Genomic DNA, 21,690 nt, shown 5'->3' with positions numbered 1-21,690 from the left:
TCTCCTGAGGAAGTGCAATACTGGCAAAACTTACAAGGTGACAGAATTTCCCACACCCAGATGTTAAGTGGGCAGGTAAGTGCAATGCAATTCTCTTGGAGGATTCTGCCTCCCCTTTCTTTTTGACACCACTTTGAGTTCAAATACACGATGGGGCTGCAGGACAAATATTTTCTGATTAAGGGTAATACTGTAAGGCTGCTGCAATTACTTGCTGAGTAACATTACAAATCCAGTCAGAAATCTGTGCAATTAACAACCCGATCTTTGCTCAGTTCTTCCCACTTTGAAATGTGTCAGCTATGTTAAGACAAGAGCTGGACTGCCCAGGTGTCTTCCCTCCTGACTGGGCAGGGCAGAGCTGGAGGCAGAGACTCTGAGGTGCTGGAGTCCCAAACAGGACAGGCAGTGGAAGAGAATGCATGGCTGCAGCTATATTGTGTGACAAGAGCCCACAATACAATGATCAGAGCTAAGGGCAATGACAACTTACATGAATAACCCCTCCTTTATTTCCCATCTCCAAGCTGCCTTGCCATGGCACCAGAAAGGCTTATGCCCCAAACAAGGCTGGCTCCCCCAGTCAACCCTACATGCCCTGTAGAGCCACAGAATTGTCCCCAGTGAAGGACCTATTGCTAAGCCATGCTCCTCCTTTTCAGCCTGACCAGGAGCCTTTGCCTCTCCATTCTCGCTTTCACATTGCAGCTGTCTCTCTTCTGAGGATTCTTCATTATTTCTCACGACCAACTGCCAATCCTCATGTCAGAAATTTGCATGAGGAACATCTATCCTGCCCTTCACATAAGGCACAGTCATGGATCTGGTCTTTAACTGTACAGGATTTAACATGGCTTTTGTGATTTATCTGGTCTGTTGTACTACTGACTGTTGATCTGTGCTGTGCCAGATAAAGGCCAAGGCTCATTTCCTTCTATTCACAAATTACAGTCACCTCTGCCCCTGCTAGTCAACTTTAAAATAAGAACAGTGCTCTAAATATTAGATTAACAGTGTGAGTCTCATCAGAAGTACAGTCAAGAGATAAGAAGCATAATTTACCGTTGTTTGGTAAATATTTTAGCCTGGTTCCCTCAGGAAACACATGAGAATGCTGCCTGAGTGTGGATATATGCATGTAGATGATCCTCTCTTCCTCACTTCCCATCCCTCAATTTCTTTTGACAAAATGATCATTTTCATCTCTATCTGAAGGTGTCAATGCTATGAAGTTCCCACAAGCTTTATGAAAATCAGCAGCTGATCAGAGGAGACAGGTCACAGCAGGCTGCAGCGGAGTTCCCTCTTCACCAGAAACCATTGAATACAAAGCAGAGGCTTTACAAATACTCCAACCATAAAGAAAGCTTTAGCTGAAATTTCAATTAATCTGGATGCTAAACTGCAGGAAACCAGCTTCCTTTACTCTGGCATATCTTAGTGCTTCCTGACACTTGTGTCATCTTCATTTGCTCTTCCAACATTACTGTGGGGTGCTTAGAAACAATTTTAATGATATTTGGAAAATTTATTTTCCCTACTTTGGAAATTTTTTCTCCTGCATGCTGAGTCATTATGTATCCTTAGTCCTGTATCCTGTATCTTGAGTCACTGGATGTCCAATAGCCCTGACAGCAGATATCAACAACAAATTCTCTGAAAGTCCCCTAGCGCAATCCTCTTCACATAGTTTACTGCCTTTGCTTTGTTGGCTGTGCCTCGATATTTCTCTATAGCTTTTTGGACACTTGTTAAAAGTAGTCCATTCTGTGCCTTGCATTTGTATTTGGAATGAAATGTTCATGAGTGTTGTTAAGAAGAAAGTAACTTTTATTTATAGCCATACCCATCCAAGGCAAATAATGTATCACTTACTTCAGTTTATCTTCCCACAGAATGTATTTTATCACATGAACTGCACCTTGCCAATCTTTGTGGCAGTTTTTACCATAACTTCCAATATGGTGAAATATTCCTTCCTCTGGTCATTTCATAGTTAAAGACTGAAGATCTCAGGAGGGATGAATTCAAGCTTCCCTTATTATTTATCTTTCTTTAACATGGCTGATAAATTCCAATAAAATATATACAGAAAGATCAGTTTCATCTTAAAACTGAAGAGACAATTTGGTTGTAGTAAGAAACATGCAAGTCTACAGAGGAGTACGATTTTCCATACAGCTGTGCCTCCAGCTAATTGACTCACACAGTAAGATCTGAGCTCTGAAACTTCTCCTGTGGCTGGGGAAAATGAAGGATGAGTTTATTCTGCAGTCTTTCAAAACTCACAGGAACAGTATCTTTTCAATTGTAATTTCACTCTCAATTTCCCTGAAATTATTCGCGAACAGACTGAACTAGGTCTGAGGGTGGCAAGGACAGGCACATGAGCAGAGAGCTAGGCAGTGTTATCACAACCTGCCTTCTCTCAAATTTTCTGAAGAAATAGTGCTAGAATGGAATAATACAGCACTGCCAAAAAGCCACAGGTAATGACCTTGCAGAAAGCAAGAGAAAAGAAAATGAAACTTCAGTCTGCTGCCGTCTCCTGGTTTGGACTGTATCAAGGCAGGCCTGAATTTGTAGATTAAGATCCTTACTATCTATTCCCTTTCTTCTCTGCTTTTAGCTTCTTTAATTATGGGAGGTTCCTAATAAATACTATTGTTTCAATACAGGTATATATTCCTTATTCTAGTGTGAATTCTGTTTGCTAAGGAATGACCACAAAGAGAAAATACATTAGGCATAGAAATCTCTCTGGCCTCAATTCAAACAGCACTGCACAATGATGTCTCATTAAAGGAAGAGTCAGCACTACTCGACAGGCTATGAAAGTCCTTCTAAGACACACACTGCATCTAACAATTCAGAAATACTTGTAAAGAGTATCAAATATTCACCTTCATAAAATACAACCAATAAATGGAGTATTAAAGATTTATCCTTTCTAGGGTATGGTTCACATTTTATTTTCATACCTTGCACTAAGCTAAGCTTTGAGTTATGGATTTGCTTCCTTTTGTCACTCTAGAGAAGAGGTTATTACAGCAGCTGTACAAATATTTCATTTCAGAAGGCAATATAACCTCTGTGCCAGGCAGAAATGTATATATATAACATTCCATTAATGTCTTTGCAATTTATTCCTCAAAAGCATGTGAAACAAAATGTTTTAGTTTTTTCTAGATTTTTTTTAACAGATTTTTAAAAAGATGTCTAATGATAATTTTTCGTCTATTGGACTCAGACATCACTTTCAGATACAACATAGTTAAACTGCAGCTAATTATTTCATCTAGTTGTTTGCCTCAGATGAATTAAATCAAGGGTGGCTTCTAATAAAAGGCAGATACTCTTATATTTAATCCATTTCCGCTGCAGCTGTATTGCTGTGCTGTAGGAAAAAGGGTGCTTACTGATTTGGAGCAATTAGAGCAATGTAAATTAGGAGTAATTCCATTAAACCTAAAAATATGATTTAACTTATGTGCTCATTATAGGCTAGACTGCACCAGCTCTTAACTCAAGCAAAAGAGAATCTTGCTGTGCAGATGCTCCCTTTGAAACCAATGGGTTACTATTACTTGCAGAGTATCCCTCTGTGACGTACCGCCTCTCTGTGCAGATCACCTGGTATTAAGCAGTGCCCATTATAAGAGCTTCCTAACTTCAGGTTTTTGCTTCCATGCTGTAAATACAGACAGGAAATTGAGACTGCAATGAACTGAAATGGTTTTGGAGAATTACAAAACTAATGACAGACAAATGGAGCTAAAAGTAAGCTCCAAAGTATCCATGGGTGATGTATAATCATACTGTGCCTCCTTCCACAAGGCTTTCAGAACCCCATAAAGAGCATATCGATGGGAAAAGAAAATAGTGTCAACCCTGCAGTGAGGCTGGCAATAAACAACATGGCTGGGAAAAGAGAATGCATCTGTCTGGGCTGTGCTGTGTGCATGCTACCAGAGATGACTATGTGCTGTTATTCTGGAAATGTTCAAAGTCAGACCAAACAGAAGAAAACCCATCAATTATACAATAATTTTGGGATGGCAATGCCAAAAGGGAAGAGATACTAAGCATTCAGTGTGTACAAAGAGAAGAAAGAAATAGTGCCAGTCAGGAAGATGGTATTTCTCTACTGGATAGCAAAGCAGAGAGATGGTAGCAAAATGTGCAGCTATCAAAGTGGAGAAAAGCTCAGTTCTAGATAATATGGAGAGGAAGACATTCTGCTAGGTGTGGTGTAACTGCTCCCTTGAGACAAGACACTCCACAATGTTACTTTTATTAAGCAGCCACTAGCTCACCAAATTGCTAGGAGGAGACAATTGCAAGCAAGGAGGCAATTCTTCAGTACACCTCTTCACAGTAACTGCTCTCTAATAGATAGCACAGTGGGCTGTGGACATAATTAATGAAACAGCATGCTATGAATGCTTTTAATTTTGCTGTGCAGCTCTACTAGCAGTAGAACACTCGTAATGCAGCTGTATTAGGGTGATCATACCTAATCACTGAACAAATCCAGTAAGTGTAACATTGTGCTCAGTAATCACTACTATTTTAGTTGTGCTCAGTAATCACTACTATTTTAGATGCTGCAAAATTTATGTAACATATTGGAGAGAAGCAAATGTTGTGCAATCTAGCAGGAGCTGGACAGCTGCAATACCACTGCTATGGAAAACTGCCTGCAGAGAGTTAACTGGACAATCCAAACAGTTGGGAAGAAATAATTATCCCTTTCTGAAGGGGGGGGGGGGGGGGGAAGGCATATGCCTTTGAGTGACGCAGCTATGACCCAACAGCAGAAAATCATCCGTATATGAACTTTCTCCAATAGTAACAAAATTAATGACTGCAAGAGCCATTCGTAATACTGTTTGCATGTACCACTGCATGCGGGATAGTCCCAAGAATTCTGCAATGGTTTGTCTTAGCCCTTCAGTTCTCATTCTATCATTACTTCCTTATCATCTTCTCTCCTACTCACCTTCAAGAAACCTGAATGAGCAGACCAGGAAATTCAGTCTCAGGAGTTAGGATGAAACAGGGTTTCAATAGGCAAAGACTGAAAGCTCTGGAACCAAAACTCTGTCTAGAAGATTAAGAACCTGTATGTGCTCATTATCACTGCTTTTACCTATACCAACAAAACACTAATCTTTCTAACACTGACTTGTTTTTTGACAAGAGACACTGACAGTAGTCACTATCAGTCAGAGCTTGTTGGCTTTGCTGCTCATAGTTCCTGCAATGAATGAGGCATGGAGAACTGCCTAACAGCTCAGAGTAGTTTTCAAATCTGCAAAAATTAAGATTTGTACCTCTGAGGCACAAATCTATTCGTATTTTTTGAGATCCTCTTCATTTGTAAGGAGAGAAGCACTTTATTTCCTTCAGCACGTAAACCTGCTGTCTTTACCAGACTGCACCAGCTGAAACCATACAAAAGTCAATGAAGCCCATCTGCTCAGCCTACTTCATTAAAAAAATTAGCAAACTTAATAGGAGGTGATACTGAAGAACTTACTACTTTATTATGTAGGTTTTATATCTGATTTGGTATTCCAAAAGGTATCTGAGTGACTTTAAAATAAAGTTTCAGTAAAAACACAGGAAAAAAGGTAACAGGATCCTGCATCACCTCTGTATTTCTGAAAATACTACACCTTTTCTTAGAGTTCGTAACACAGCAATAAAGCCAAATAATGAACGATAATACTGTAAACAAACTACGAAGTCCTGCATGTAACTACTATATAATGAGCACAAGAATACTAAAAGAGCTTCAGAGGCTTTAGAATAGTCTAACTAAACTAGCAGGATAATTTTACCATGAGTTTAGAAAACTATAGGTTACGTGGATGTTTTAATCATATAGTCATCATAAGGCAATAAAGATATACCCTAAACCATATACTTCTTAGATAAACTCATTTGCATTTTAAGAGGAGGAGCAGGTATTTTCAAACGCACATTCCAAGTTAGAGGCTGATTCTGCAAACTTTTTCAAAGAGTGAACTGGACATAATGAAGGAAGTGTGTTTACAAATGTTTCAGAACTGCAGTAAGTTTAGCCCCAGTTACAATAAGCCCTAAGGATGTGCAAATACTAAAAAATTCCAGTTCTAATCCATGCTGCAGAATATCTGCATACAAATCTTGGGAAGGTTCATCTTGAGGACTTTTAGTGCCAGTCTCAGGTAAGAAACCTCCTTATTACCTGAATGTTGCAACTGACTTGTATATCTCAAACACAACATCCGGAATACAAAATAGTATATTTCTGTGGTGTCCTCTAGAAGATGGCATTAGTGAGAAGTTGCCTTTTTTCCTGCAAGGTAGTTTTGTTTATAGAAGTTACAAAGCAAATAAATGAAAAAAAAATTAATCTTAGGTTTGGAAATTCCACCTTCTTTGTCATTATTCCTTTTCTGGCTTAATTCTGAACATGTTCTAGCAGGGAGGCTTTATCGGCTTTGGGGAAATATTAGCCAGGAAAGAACAGCAGGCTTTTAAAACTCCATTTTTACTACCAAATTATAGAAACCATAATTAAAATAAAAACAAGACAACAAAGGTATAAGTATTTCCTGGAATTTCAGCACACTTACAACGCAGCTTTCTTATGATACTGCAGTTTGGTCCTTCCCAGTGATGGTATTTAAAACTGCTAGTTTACAGGAGTAAAAAAAATTATCAGATTAGGAAAGTGTGAAATAATAAAAGATCCCCCAGGAAGGGAAGTGCAGAGCTACACCACTGAGCATCAAGCATTTTCTTAATTATTTTAGTCAAGAGAAAGAATGCATGAATATTTTCATGGGATTGTGAACAAAAACCTCCCAAACAAGATAAAATCACACTTAGAAAACTGTCTTTTAAATGCAGTGCCAGGTCCAGTCTCTGATCTGCAATTTTTGAGGCTCAAATTGTGATAAAGGGACTGCAGAACCCAGGCTTAGTGCCAATATAAACTAGGCACAGTGTGTCAGCAAGATACTAAGATACTGTGGAAAGTCTTGCTGCAATAAACCTACTTCATTGGGCCAGATGGAAACAGTGCATTACTCCCTTAGGAATTAAGGTTTCAGAAAAGAAAAAAGAAAAAATGCTTGAGAAGAATGATTATTTTCAAACACTGAATCTTTTCAACTCATATGTTTCTTTAACCCCCTGGGACTGATGAAGAGCTTTACTACGCATTCTCAGGGTTTCTGCTCTGAGTTTCTGTTAATGCTGCTATTGGTAACAACCATAACTGGACACTCGACACTCTCCCTACACTGGCTTGAGGCCAGGAAAGTGTATTTCAGTGCAGCCAATCTCGCAATACAAGGGAAAGCACTGCAGCTGGATGAGCTCATGCTGGCTCAAGTCCCCTGAGCTTTGCACGGAGATGCTTGAGAGAACAGACATAAACCAAGCTGGGCCATTCTGAACTGTGATGGAAGTCTGAAATACCTCCCACTAAGCCACTGCAAAACCTGTGCCCTGTGTCCTGCCAGCCTGGCTCATTGGGGAAGCTTCAGGCATAAAGAGCTAAAAATTCTGAAGCCTGCGTTTACACACCAAAAGTGACCAGATAGTCAAAACACCAGTTTTGACACTCACGCAACCAGCCACAACAGGAATTTAAATGCAGGCCTCTCATCTAGATGATCTAAATCCCGATCACCTCGCCATGGTGCCCAGGCAAAGTATGCAAACTGCATCTGGAGCTTTAAGGTATTGTCAATACTTTTTCTACCATGTGACACTCAAACGAGCTGGGAAACACAGACTGAAAATGCACACAAATCATGTATTTTTGTAGTGAACAGGTATTTGTGATTAACTTGGAAAAGTCAAATTTCAAGATGAGTCATCCTCTCCTTGTGAAAACAGCTGTGGTTAAACAACCATATTCCATCTCAGTACACAGCCCCTTAATCAGGTGTATAGTGAGCAGACTTCTGGTTGACTTATTTAATAGTAACATAAGAATAAATTGTCTCAATTCCCTCCAAAACCAATCTTGCATTCTCAGCAGTTTTTAAAATACCAGTGGGCAATTTTAATTGAAAAATCAAACATATTCATGATTGCAATCACAAGCTAAAAGTACTATGTTCCACATTCCTGTGTGTGTTTCAGATTTATACATGAACATGAAGGGCATACATCTCTGTAAAATACATATGGGATTTGCTCAGTAAAGTCCGTAAAATAACTGACTCTACTTACCACTATCTACTAAGAAACACATTACAGAAAGGAAGGATCAGGTTCTGGTAGCTCCATCAAATTCAAATGTCTAGCTGTTCTGAGAAGAAAAAGCACTACAACCCTTCTTGTTACTGTGAAAGAATATGGGAAATCAACAGGAAAGCAAAGCACTTCAAGGTGTGCAAGAGAACTTTTTCTGGTGACTACTACTTTTCATTTCTGAAGTGTTCAATGGTTTGGGTCAATTCCTCGCATGTTACAGAAAACCATATCCTCCTGCTGAGGCAATAGAGTAGCTGTCATTTTGTCAAGCAATCCCCTACACATTGCTGAGGGTATGTGACCACTGAAAATCAGAGCAGAATCACTGACAGGAGACTGATAATGCAAGACTATAGGAATGCAGCAGGCCAGCAACTTCTGCTTACAATCTGGCTGCTACCAAGCTCCATCTGTCCCGAAGTACCAGAAGTCACAGTTTCTGTCCTGTTGCACCCACACTGTGTCCTGGAAGAATTCAGGCCAGCTCTGCTAACCACAGGCTCTCCTAGCAACCCAAGGACACCCAGGAGTAGTAGCAGCCTGCAATAACAGCACACAACTTTCTTAAATCATGACAGTGTGCTTAGTCTTGCAACAGCAGAAGAAACCTTGACTTCTATTTCCCTGACCTTACACAGTAATGGGACATCTCATTTCTGATGAGATAAGGAGAGGGGACTGTTGAAAGGTCAGCACCTAAGAGCAGATGGAGAGATCAGTATCATTAGCATCTACCCGTATTCTTGCTTTTTCTCCTGAAGCCACCATCAGTACTGACAGTGCTTTTTATAATAGCAATATCAACCTATTTACCATGTACTAAACTAGGTCCCGTTTCCTATTAAATTTCATATAGGTAATAAATGAACATGCACCAGAAGAGAACATCTGTATCATGAGGCCTAATCAGCTTCAGTTTCAACCTAAACGACCCTTAGGCCCCAGACACTCACAAGACTCATTTTCACTTAATCATGCCATGAACACTTACATTACCTGATATGACAGAAATACTTTTTTTTTTTTTTTCAGTGGCCTAAACTGCTGTAGTCTCTTATTTCTTCCCTTGTGTTAAATGATCATCAAAAGTTCTCAGATGTCAGATTTAACCTCTGGAGAATTGTGTGTTTCTTTTTAAAGTGTTTTTCTTACTTTGTTCACTCATGTCCTCTCATTCACATCACAGATTCTCAGATTAACATCCAATTTATAGCACATGCCTAGAGTTCCGTATGTTTGTTGAATGTATTATGTACGCACCTAAAGAGTCTGCTGCTTCTTTTTGTACCTATGTGACACAAAATGCAGTGAGGTTCTTGCATATTATGCCCAGGTGCAAGTGAGAGAACACATTCCTTCAAGTAAACTCAATGCCTATCATGGTCTCATGTCAGCATTATCTGATTGACAAAGACAGACCACAAGTGCTTGTGCTCTGCAAATACCAGAAAGGTATCAACAATCAGTCACTCTGGAAATGGAATGGTTCTTCATTTCTCAACACTGGATGCTTGATACTTTTTTCCCTGAAGGTGTTAGACAAAAAAATCCAGCCAAGACAATTTGAAAGCCTCCACACAGTATAGCATGCTCACTAGTCATTTTAAAAACTGGTGGTTTAAACCACCATAGAAACAGAAATAAATTAAAATCCAATCTGTCAATTGGTAATTCTTAACCATTTGACTACTACATTTTGCTTAGAAGTATGATTTTGATCACAAAATTTTTCAGTTCGTAGGCAGAACAATTGTTCTTTTTTACACCTACAGGCACTTACTTGGTACTACTGAAAATCCAGTATTATTTAATAAGCTATAAGCAGTCAAGTTCTTATGGCTGTGCAGCCTGTGGCTTTGTAGTAGTTAGCCTACTTTATAACCCAGATTTTTGAGATAAAAGAAATCAGAGAGTGTATTTTTTTCTACCTGTCTGTAAATATACAGCACAGTATCATACCATCATAGATTCAGAAAAGCATCATCATAACACTCCAATGCTTGATGAATACCAAGATTTTTTTCCAAGAGTTGTTTTATATAAACCATATTTGGTGAAATCATTTAAGAAAACCCTGTGAATTAGAGCAGTACAAATACTGAGAAACAGTAACCAGTGTTAAGTATTTAGAAACAGTGGTAACAGGGGAAAAAAAGAAGTCTGTTTGTTCAAAACCACAGTCACACCTATGCAAACATTAATAATACACAGAATTTAGGTTACTCTAATTAATTTCTTTTAAGTAAGAAAACACTCTAGATAAAGTCATAATATTGACTGTAGGGAAGTAAGCAACCTGCGAAAACTCTCCTGCAAATACATGGAATTTAAAAGTGATAATTCACCTAAGAAGTCCCTTAGGCCATGAAGTTTTCCACAGAGTGATTTTCAGTCAATTAAATGCCTTAAATATTGAGGTTTAGCTGATATATTATAAATATCCCAGTTTGATGGTTAGTGATATGCAAAAATTGCTTAAAAGCTCCTTGTATATTGATAGCAGTTTGCTTTTCTTATATTCATTTTACTGTTAATTTCAGTCTGCTAAAATAATTGTGAAGGAATCTTAAAAAACTCCCCCAATTCAGCTGTCTATGTGCAAACACTCATTCAGATGTAATGAGGAAAACCAGGGACATTCACTGTCTGTTTATCCTGTGCCTCTTCAGTAAGCTCACAGGGCTGAAACAATACACTGTAAACATAAGAACTAACTCAAGGTCAAGCTCATAATTTGTTTCTTAACTTTTAATGTAAAATAGTAAAATATTTAACACCTTTACTTAAAGCAAGAGCAGATGACATGTTCATCCCCAGGATTTACAGACTGGTGGAGGTTGGAAGGGATCTCTGGAGTCTCTCTTGTCCAAGTCCCCTGCTCAAGCAGGGTCATCCAGAGCTAGATGTCCAGATGTCTTTGAGATGGAGATCCCATTGCTTCCCTAGGCAGCCTGTGCCAGTGCTCGGTCACCCTCACTGTGACAGTGCTTCCTGATGTTCAGAGGGAACCTCCTGTGTTTCAGTGTGCACCCATCACTTCTGGTCCTGTCACTGTGCACCCTCCCAGCTCAACTGTGCAATGAAAAATCTGTCAGTTATCTGCCTTGATCAGACAGTACTTTGAGTGGTCTTAGAAGACAGCACAGAAAGGATATGGAGAAAAAAGAAACAGAAGACATCACCATGTAGTAAAAGGAACCTTTAGAAGACAGGGATGGTAACGGGAAAGGAAACAGGAAGAAAAACTATTTTCAGCCTTATCTACTAACAGACTTGTTTTCCTTACACTTTCTTACGTTCACCTTTTTACAGTGGTTCTCTCAGAGATTTTCTGTTACTCACTTCTGAATGATTTTTGGTCTCACACTGCCATTTCTAGTTCTCTCTCTCCCCCCGTCCCTCCCCACCATGGGTGTGTGTTGTTTTGGGGTTGGGGTTTTTTCTGTTTTGTTTTTTTGGGGTGTGGTATTTTGTTGTTTTGGTTTTGTGTGTGTTGGTTGGTTGTTTTGTTTCCTGTTACTTTTTTTCACCTTAGAATCTTAGAATAGTTAGGGTTGGAAAGGACCTTCAGATCATCTACTTCCAACCCCCCTGCTATGGTCAGGGACACCTCACACTAAACCACATCACCCAAAACCATGTCACCTTCTCTGCTCCCCCTTTGCCTCTCCATATTCTGTTTGGCTTTTCCTCTCTTTCCCTGTTTTCCACATTCCATTCAGTACAATCTGTATTTCATGGCACTGAACAACCTTAATTGGATTTAAACACACTCATCTGCACAAACAGACCCTACAGCTACCTTTGGTCAGTAACATTCTTCTTCTGTTAGATCAATTTATAACAAAGTATTACAATACTACAATCCAACATCATGCAATACATACAATTCTAGAAAGAGATATTAGGTTAAATTAGTTATAGCCTTATCCTGCAACCCTGGATTCAGGGACCATCCTACTGAATTCTTGGGGTTTTCTTAGATAAACAAGGTTACTAATTTCAGTACAAACTGCAAGGTTTGGACTGTTTTTCACATATGTGCATCAGGGAGGAGGAATACAGTTCTCTTTTACTGATGAAATTAAAACTGTGTGACAACCATACCAAAAATTAACCATTCCACAAAAAGGTAAGATTTTCCTAACCCTTACACTTGTTTATAGAAACTGTAAGAAAAGGTACAAGATTTATATTAGTAAACATAATTTTCTAATGTGGACAGACAAGAAATATTCAAGATAGTCAGGCTTCATAGAAGTATGATTAAGAGGACAAAACCAGAAAAATTCAAACTTACTGCAGAGACTTATGACTGAGGATTTGATGCTTACTCAGACATTTCTCTGAGAGTGTGTTATGATGCCAAAATGGCAAAAGGATATGAATACATCTATGAAAAAGATATGAATACATGCAAAAAAGGATATGAATATGTGAAAAAAGGATACGAATACATATATGAATACGTACGAATACATACATTTTTAACATTAGTTAAAAAAAATATATAATTTTGGAGTCTTATTTAACTACAATGCCTTAATGCACAACTTAAAGTCACAGTTGTCTTTAAAAGTCCAGGAACAAATGAGATGTCCTGCTGTGAAATGCAGTGAACCCCAAGACCCAAGAGCCTTTTCTAAATTCATCTTTCCACAGGGCAAAGGCTGGAGCCATGCACAGTTCCAGTCCCAGGCAGCTGCGCTGTGCTTCACACAAGGAGGAAGGCATATAGTAGCAAGCTTTGAAATACTACAGTCCTCTCATTTACATCAGTCAGTAATTTTTTTGTGAGAAAGGTAGAAGAGGGGGAAATCCTCTTTAATCGCAGTCAACAAGACATCACCAAAAATCACAGGAATATGAAGCAACAGTAAAAGTGATAACTGGAATTTTGAACTTTCCATTTTCTCCAACAATTTTGCTACTCTTTAACCTCCACTTCTAGCGTGCAAATTATTTTGTAGCTAAACTGCCCAGTGAATCTGGCCTGACTCCACTCACCTGAGAGGGCCGAGCTTCATTTTCTGGAAATTTGTTATTCTCTCAAAAACCTACCTGGCTGTTAAGGTTAATTCTCTCAATTAAGTTAATTCTCTCAAAAACCTAGCTGGCTGAGCCTTAAACCTCAAGCAAGCATACACTGTCTCTCCTCAGGATCTCATACAGGTTTCTTGAAATGTTTTAGTAGCCCCCTATCTGGGGTGTTCTAGTCCAGCAACAAAGTAGACCAAAAACATTTAATTTCTTTTCTTTTAAATGCTACATAGGCATTGACTCATAGCAAACATCTTAAGGCGGCTTTGGGCAGACACAAATACTGATAGCCAAGTTTCAGTGGGAAAGAGCGGACAAATGACAGGAATGTTAAAAGAATAGTAGCAAGAACATCCATTTTTAGTGCTCAAAGAAAATCGCTTGCTGCTCCTTGCCTGTAAGATGTTACTTGGAAGTAAAACCCCCTGTGGTGTGTAGAGTTCAAACAAGCCTGTGCACGAGGCGAATTGTGGATTTTCTCAAAGATGTACCTTAAAACCACACAATACGGCCTATTTCCATCTCTGTTGGGATATGAGGAAGAACTGAAAGAACAGAAGTTCAGACTGATACCCATCTCCAGAAGATCTGAAGCTGCAGTAGGTGATGTAGCCTACCTGCACTTGGCTAGCACATGACATAAGGCAGGACAGACCATATTCCATAGTTTGAATGGAGTTACTGTATGGGCTTTCCCAGTGTTTTTTTAGAACATCTCTGACAATTGTCCCTTTCTACCTTTTTAAAGCTTTCCACTACAGCCTGTCAAATGTTCACTATAGATCAGTCCTCTACAAACACACACAAGTACTGTGTAGTTCAAGGGAGAGTCTACATCAAAGCAAGACTTGTCTTGCCTAATTCTTCTGTGTAATACAAGAGATAGAAAGCTTCGTTTTCTCTCATTTCTCCTTTTACCTACCACATAGTGCTATCTCATCCTCAGAAATTTGCATGGTTTCACTAACTAAAGGTTAAAGCAAGGACCTGTTTCAAAAGCACACCACCAAACTGAACGGGAAACAGTTCATTTATCTGCTGAAAAATGATGAGGGAAAATAATACCAAAAATGCACACATTATCAGTCATGAGCCTAGTTCGCAATGAAAAAGCTAAGCAGACCCACGACTGAATTAACAGCAATCCCTTACATGGTATTTGCCTTGTAGAAAATGTACTTATGAAATATGCATGTGCCAAGATTTGATTAGGATGCAGTTCTTCATTTTGATTAAAATGCTGCTTCCTTTATGTTTACTGAGTTTCAAAAACCTGCCTGATTTGTATGCCCATACAGTATTTTCTGTCCTTTTTTTTTTAAGCAAGGCTAAATTTAACTTCACTGCAAAAATGAATGCAAATATGAAACTTTCTTTAGCTTACATTTATTAACCTGAGAGATAAACTAGAAAACTATTAACTGGCAGCACAAGAAAATGACTACTTCTAACAACAGTAACTCTGGAAGCCTGAAGTGAGGTTTGGGATCTACTTCAATGAACACGAAACACATCCCAAGAGATGCACCTCTTCCTTTCCAAAGCAACTGGTATTTAAGTGAATATTAAAGCAAGAGCTTTACTTCAATGGCAAGCACGATCCTTCGGGATGTATGGAGCTCATGATTACGCTGATGCAAAATTTATTAACAATAATTCATGAGTGGAAAAGGCTATGAGCTGGTTCTAGGAGAGTTTGCAAGTGAATATGGCCACATGGCTGTTTTAACAATTTCCTGTTTTAATTTGAGAAGTAAATGTTATGAAAAAACCATGCCTTTAGAGTTGATCTTTGAACCTGTGTCAGCCTACAGGTATGACTCTAAACAGCAAAAAAAAAATACCCTCCCTCCTCTGTCCATACCTCTCCCTGCCCCAATAATGCTCTATGCAGCTCCAGATGGTTCTGACACCTGATTACTAGTTACTGCGGCAGGTTAGCTCATGGTCACAAGTTATGTGTGTGCGTGTACACATTCACATTCACATAATGTAAGACTACAGATTCACTCCAGCACAACATTATTTACTGTGCAACTTTTAGCATCAAATAACGTCAGCAAGAACTGCACATCTGTGTAAAACTGCATGTGTACTTCATGGCTCAGGGTCCCTGAGATCATTTCAGTAGGGGTAATGATTGTTGGAAGACAATGAGGCCAAGAAATCTTTGCATTCCCAAATGAAAAAGAACTCCATGTTAATAAACCCAAAGTTAAGCTCCTCAGTCTCTCAGCACACAGGGTCTGCCTACCCAGCCCAGCTGCGAGACGCTGGCTGAAGCAAACCACAGCACAAAGCGAGCAGGGATGAGCAGTGGAACAAGGAGATGAGCAGCAGTCAGTCTCAGCATTAAATCAAGCTTCTTCACATTACACTGCTCTTTGTACCACAGCCCTTAACGAAAGCAGTCCATGTGCTGAACATTTACAGCCATGCCTTTAAATTTTGGCAGGAATACATATGAGGACAGTGAGTTCTCAGAATAACTAGCTCTGCAAGGTCCCAAAGCTCCTTTGTTAGTAAAGCACTGAGAATGATAGCATGGTCTGAATGCCCCTGAGAGTGCACAGAGACTCATCTCTCGCAAAATACGGTCCCAATCCTTGTTTTTGATTCTCACCCTGCAACTCTTTCCATTCATTACAGAAGGTACTTCTTCCACAAAACCAGAGCAGAGATATATCACCAATTTTACCACACAGTATTTACAAACATTGCCCTTGCATAATCTCATTCCTCCTGTCAAAAATCATAATTAACACAAGCAGTGTGCTAATATGCAAATAAAGGAGCTGACAGGTATGAGGGAGGAGGGAAGAGGAAAACACTGACAGCTGTGATATTAGTCTGATTCAGGATACCATTATGTATTCCAACCTAAGTATGCAGTCAAGACCCATGCATAAGGTTAAGTAAGAAGATTACAGCTGTATATAAACTAAATTTCCATTGGCAACTTATTATTTATTTCCAGTACGGTGCAATTCACCAGCACAGAAACTGTCCATTATCAATTTACAAAATACACTGCTTTCTCAAAGTAAGTCACCTATTTGCTTAGGGAATTATTTCTTGTATTCATGCTCCTCATAAAATACTTCTTCTACAGAAATAGTGGGACCAGAAAATGCCCTTTGTGATTCATGTGCAGATCTTCACTATGAAACAAAAATGATAAATAGTTCATCTATCAATACCATCACCTTACATTTTTTTGTGCCAGGAAATTCAAATTTATGTGAATATTCTGGCATAAAATCACAAAATAATCATGTACTTAATCGCACCTAAATACACACAGACAAATAAAACAGTAGTATGAACATGCTACCAAACAGCATTTTCTAAAACAAATTTGAGATGATCTGTAGTGATGATTTCTGTAAATCCCTAGGTACACAGAAATGTGGCATTAAAGAAAAAAACATTGATAGCTAAACCTAATGCTGATGATACTGCAGCAGCTGTGACATATCATTGCTGTGCATTACAACCAATATTATTACACTGTTTATATCCAGCAGCATGCTGAACAATAGTTACTACACTGATTTTAGCGAAGATTCAATCAATATGGAATGTTAACTGCTAATCAGAGCAGCTTTATTTTGTAAAGCTTTAATTAAACAGAGATGGGCCTCAGGAAGGACCCAAAGTGTCTTAAAAGGAATGAAATGGCATTAGCACTGCAGCATTAGCAGTATGTGTCACTGACACAGGATGAACAAGAGGAGGTATCTGAAACAGCCCTTTTATCAGGCTTCAAAGGCCTACCTTCCATCCTTGAACTTAAAAACACTGCCATTTTCACATAAGCTGCTGAAAGAGTAATAGGAAAACAATGTATAGCTGACCAAGTCTACCAGAGGCAGCTCTAAGTGGTAGGTGATTAGTGTTCAGTATTCACAAATACTTTTAAATGTCTATTGAACAATCATATGATTGATACTGGTAGTGACAGAGCAAATCCTCCATGCCTTGGTATGCTATGTTATTCTTACAGTTGATAGCACAAGTTCTGGACAAATCTCCTAGAATTAGATTTATAACAGATTACAGCCTACTATCCAAACCAAAGTGTGCTCTCCAATGGTATATTATTATTTTGTTCCTGTTATAACATTGTTCTGTCCCTATACACAACATCGCTAAGAACATGTAGTTGGTTATGTTCAGTTCCTACTGGGGTCATGGCCTCATTTCTCCCATTATGCTCTTCTCATCTACATGACTATGGACTGTAATAACAGTCTCCATTGCCAGACCTAGCTCAATTTGGATTTTGCAATTATCTTTTATCCCTAAATTTCCTGAACTTCAAGAAGTAGTACCTTCTTGTAAATAAACCCTCTTTCCATTCCTTGCAAACACTTTGTTTACTCCTAACAAGTTTCATCTTGAAATTGCTCTGCCTGGCAGAAGTCACTGTCCAGGAGTGGTTTGTAGCTTACCCTGAATTTAAGAACATAAGGTGACGCAGTATAACCACAGTAAAGGAACATCAACTCCATGTTTATGCTGAAAGTATCAGCATTCACACCAGGGAAAAGCAATTAGAAAAATTTGCTTTTAAGCACAAGAAGATAATGGATGATAATAGCCACCTCAGTCCCTTGGATCCACTACTGTGCTGTTCAGTATTTCAGCCAAAAGTAAATACATTTACCCTGTACTTTTTATGTACGCACATTTTTAAGGATCCAGTTATTTTTCTTGGAGTGTGTTGCCTGTACCTGAATCTAAACTATACAGCAAGCTCTAAACAGCAGCAAGAGCTGCTGTATCAGGCACAGAATTACTGTATGCCTCATTCTCTTATACTAAAAAAAAAAAAAAAAAAAAAAAAGCTACCAACAACTGCAACCAGACCTGGGTTTTAAAGAAAAAAAAAACACAACAGTATTAATCTACAACAGCCTCTTCAGAGACCTCAGGCATTTTGTTCCTCCTTGCATATCTAGTAGAATTTGCAACTAGTCTCTTAAGCTTTATAGTCATCTGTGGAATACTGTTTTCCACCACCAAGGGATTTATTGAAGACGTTGTGAACATCCACGTCTACTTGTGGCAAGACATAAGGAGTCTTCAGTTAAAGGGACACCTGACCTTCCCTTTGAGCATCAGTGTCAGGAATACAGAGATCCTGTGAACATCCTGAAACCACAACATTCCCAAATGCACCTTGGCCAGCCCATTCACCTGAGTGAAACTGCAGAGACATCCTTCTTGGGTGTTCTTTCACAGGAGCAAGGCACAGTGGTAGAATCTGTCTGATGGAGCCCAGATGACAGGCAGTACAAAATCTATGGTGATGGCCCTGCAGTCTAATTCTCTACTAAAAGGAAAAAAAAAAAAAAAAAAAAAAAAGGCATTTCTAACATTCATGGCTACAGAGGAAAGGCCCCAGCTCTTGAATATGTAACCAAGATACAGACAATACAATAAAATGAGTTAGCATCAAGAGAACACCTGATGCAGTGGTCTTTAGCAGACACACACTGTTTAGTGGTATCTTGTCCTGAAAGACCACCTGTGCTGCGCACTTATACTAGGTCCTCCTTCATCCCTGTAGCTTTACCTTCCACAGCTGTCCTCTGTGTATTACCTACACACGCTGCTTGGTTGAAGCCATAGTATTTCACCTTTTTGCGTCAACATTCAGCAACACACAATCACAACCTCACCACTGAAAAGCAAAACTATCTAGAATACTTGACAATTGTATATGCTACTGGCAGAGTACTTAATAAACAGTTCCTTGATGCACTCACTTATCGGATGGATGATCTGTAATCTCAGATAGGATAACTAAACAAAACCTAAACCAAAATAATTCCTCAGTTTCAGAAATTTGACAAACTAAATGCGCTGACCAGATGACCAACAGGAGAAAAAAACCCCCCAAAGTTTAATTTACTGGGATATCACAATATTCTATAAGGTAGATCCTACTTCATTTATTTGTTTTTACTCCAGTCCACTATACTATAAAATGTATTAAAAACTACCATAGCTACTTTTCAGGAATCAATATCTGCTTCCATCTTGCTTAAAATTACCACGGATTTAAAAATTAAAAAAAAAAATAAAAATCCCTCATTATGTGCACCAACAGAACATTATACCAAGTTGAATGTATACAGAATCTCCACAAAGAAATCTGAACTGTTTTCAGTGATGTCTAATGGTAAATGCCTATAAAGCATATCTGGAAAACCATTTCAGCAGCAGCTGTGTTGTTTGTCCAGTTGCCAAATAAAAATTGTCCATATGCTCCGTACATCAGTGAGCAGTTTCTCTTTTCCTTTTTCCAAATTTGCACTTAAAAGCAGAAAAAAAGAAAAACTGTTCAGATACACTGCTACTTACTCAGAAAAGAATCCTAGTGAGTTACTTAATTCTGTGTAAAATTTCAGTAGTTATTAAGGAGTAGTGAGGAAGGCCTTTAAAAAAAATGAGACTATTAATGAAATAATTAATTTGGCATTTCTTTTTATTTGCCTGCCTGTTTTCCATCACGAGGGTAAATAAACAGAAAATCCAGAAACTAACAGAAAAGAAAAAAAATCAAAATACTGCTAGAGACTTACACAAAAATAGGAGCTACTATACAGTTCCTCCAAGAAAAACGTTGTTTTCCAATCATTCCTCTTCTATTAGGAGGGTACTACTCCAGCAGCTGCTAATGATGAGAGAATTATGGACACTACCAAGGACAGCCCTTGCATTGATGAGTTTTAAAAGCTTTATTTTTTTTTAAATATTGTAAACCAAATTTTTGACAAGACATACGGATTTCTCAACTACTTTTTCTGAAATGCATTTTATGCAAATAAATATATAAGAAAATAGTTCTGAATAAATAAAGTCTATCTTTATGAAAAACAGAAAATGAAACAAGATTTCCAGTAACCTAAACTAGCCTTGAGGGACCAACCGGTTGTTTTGATACCATCTCACTACATGCTGCATGCACTGAATTTCTAAACATTTGTTACAGTTTCAAAGCAAATAAGATCTGGAATAGCATCCTGGAAATTCATTAATTCGTACTTAAAAGTGAATATGAGCCATGATTGGTTTTGTTCCTGTTATACTGAAGAATAGCCTAAGCCTATTAATCTGAACAAAATGTTGCTTCTATAAGTAACTAATAAAAATCTCATCAATCAAGCTTCATAAGGATTTCATGGACTGAAGACAGAATAGCTATATTAATAACATAACTTTCTTAGAGCTCTGCTGTCCAAAGCAATGTATCATACTACATTGCCACTCATTTTAGTTTTATTTTATGAATTCTTAATCTTTCCAAAGCACTTGAAAATGCAGAAAGAAAATGCAAAAATTTCAACATTTAGCAAATAGTCTTCCTTGCAAATTGCTGCTTTTAAATATTTTAGAACGTTCACATATAATGATCTTTACCGAAGAAAAAAAAAAAACCCAGCCCCCAGAACAACCACTCTGAAATCTACAAACAAGAAACTTATCTATAAGGAATTTTTGTTTCTGCGTAGGAAACAGAATTACCCTTTTCTTCAGAGAAGGCAATGTTGAGTCTAGTCTTTCACCTCAAGCCCATGGAAGGTGATAGGCAGAATCTTCCTATAGACTGTTCTGATCCTCATGAAGGACAAGAAGGTGACTGGGAGCAGGCACTGTGGATTTTCAAAGGGAAAGCAAGTCTGAGCAACCTGATAGCCTTTTACACTTAAAGAGACTGGCTTGGAGGGAGGTGGGAGAGCCATGCATGTCTGTTCCCTTGACCTCCTGACACTGTCTCCAATTACATCCTCATAAGGAACCTGTCAAAGTACAGGTTATATACATGACCAGCAAGAAAACTGTCTGAACGGCCAGACCAAGAGGGTTGTGATCAGTGGCACAAAGTCCAGCCAAAGGCATGTCACCAGTGGAGTACTCTCAGGGTCAATACTGGGACAAACACTGTTCAACCTCTTCATTAACGACCTAGACCCTGAAACAGACTACACCCTCAGGAACTTCACAGGCTGTATGAACCTGGGAGGAGTGCCTGATACACCAGCTGGTTGTGCCACCATCCAAACAGACCCTGACAGGCTGAAGTGCTGAGCAGAGAGCAATTTCATGAAGTTCAACAAGGGAAAACACAAATCCTGCCTGCATCTGGGAAGGAATGACCCCAGGTATGGGTACACACCTGGGGCTGACTAGCTGGAAAGCAGCTCTGCAATGCTGCCTTCATGGCACATGCAGCCAACAGCAGCCTGGGTTGCATTGTAAAAGCATTGTCAGCAGGGCAGGGAGTGATCCCTCCCCTCCTACAGCGGTGAGACATGCCTGGAGTGCTGGGTGCAGTGCTGGGCTCCCCAGTGCAAGAGATACAGACTGACTGGAGCC

The sequence above is a fragment of the Lathamus discolor genome, chromosome 3, assembly GCF_037157495.1.
Source record: "Lathamus discolor isolate bLatDis1 chromosome 3, bLatDis1.hap1, whole genome shotgun sequence".
In the NCBI taxonomy this organism is placed as follows: Eukaryota; Metazoa; Chordata; class Aves; order Psittaciformes; family Psittacidae; genus Lathamus; species Lathamus discolor.
This window is presented reverse-complemented; position numbering follows the sequence as displayed.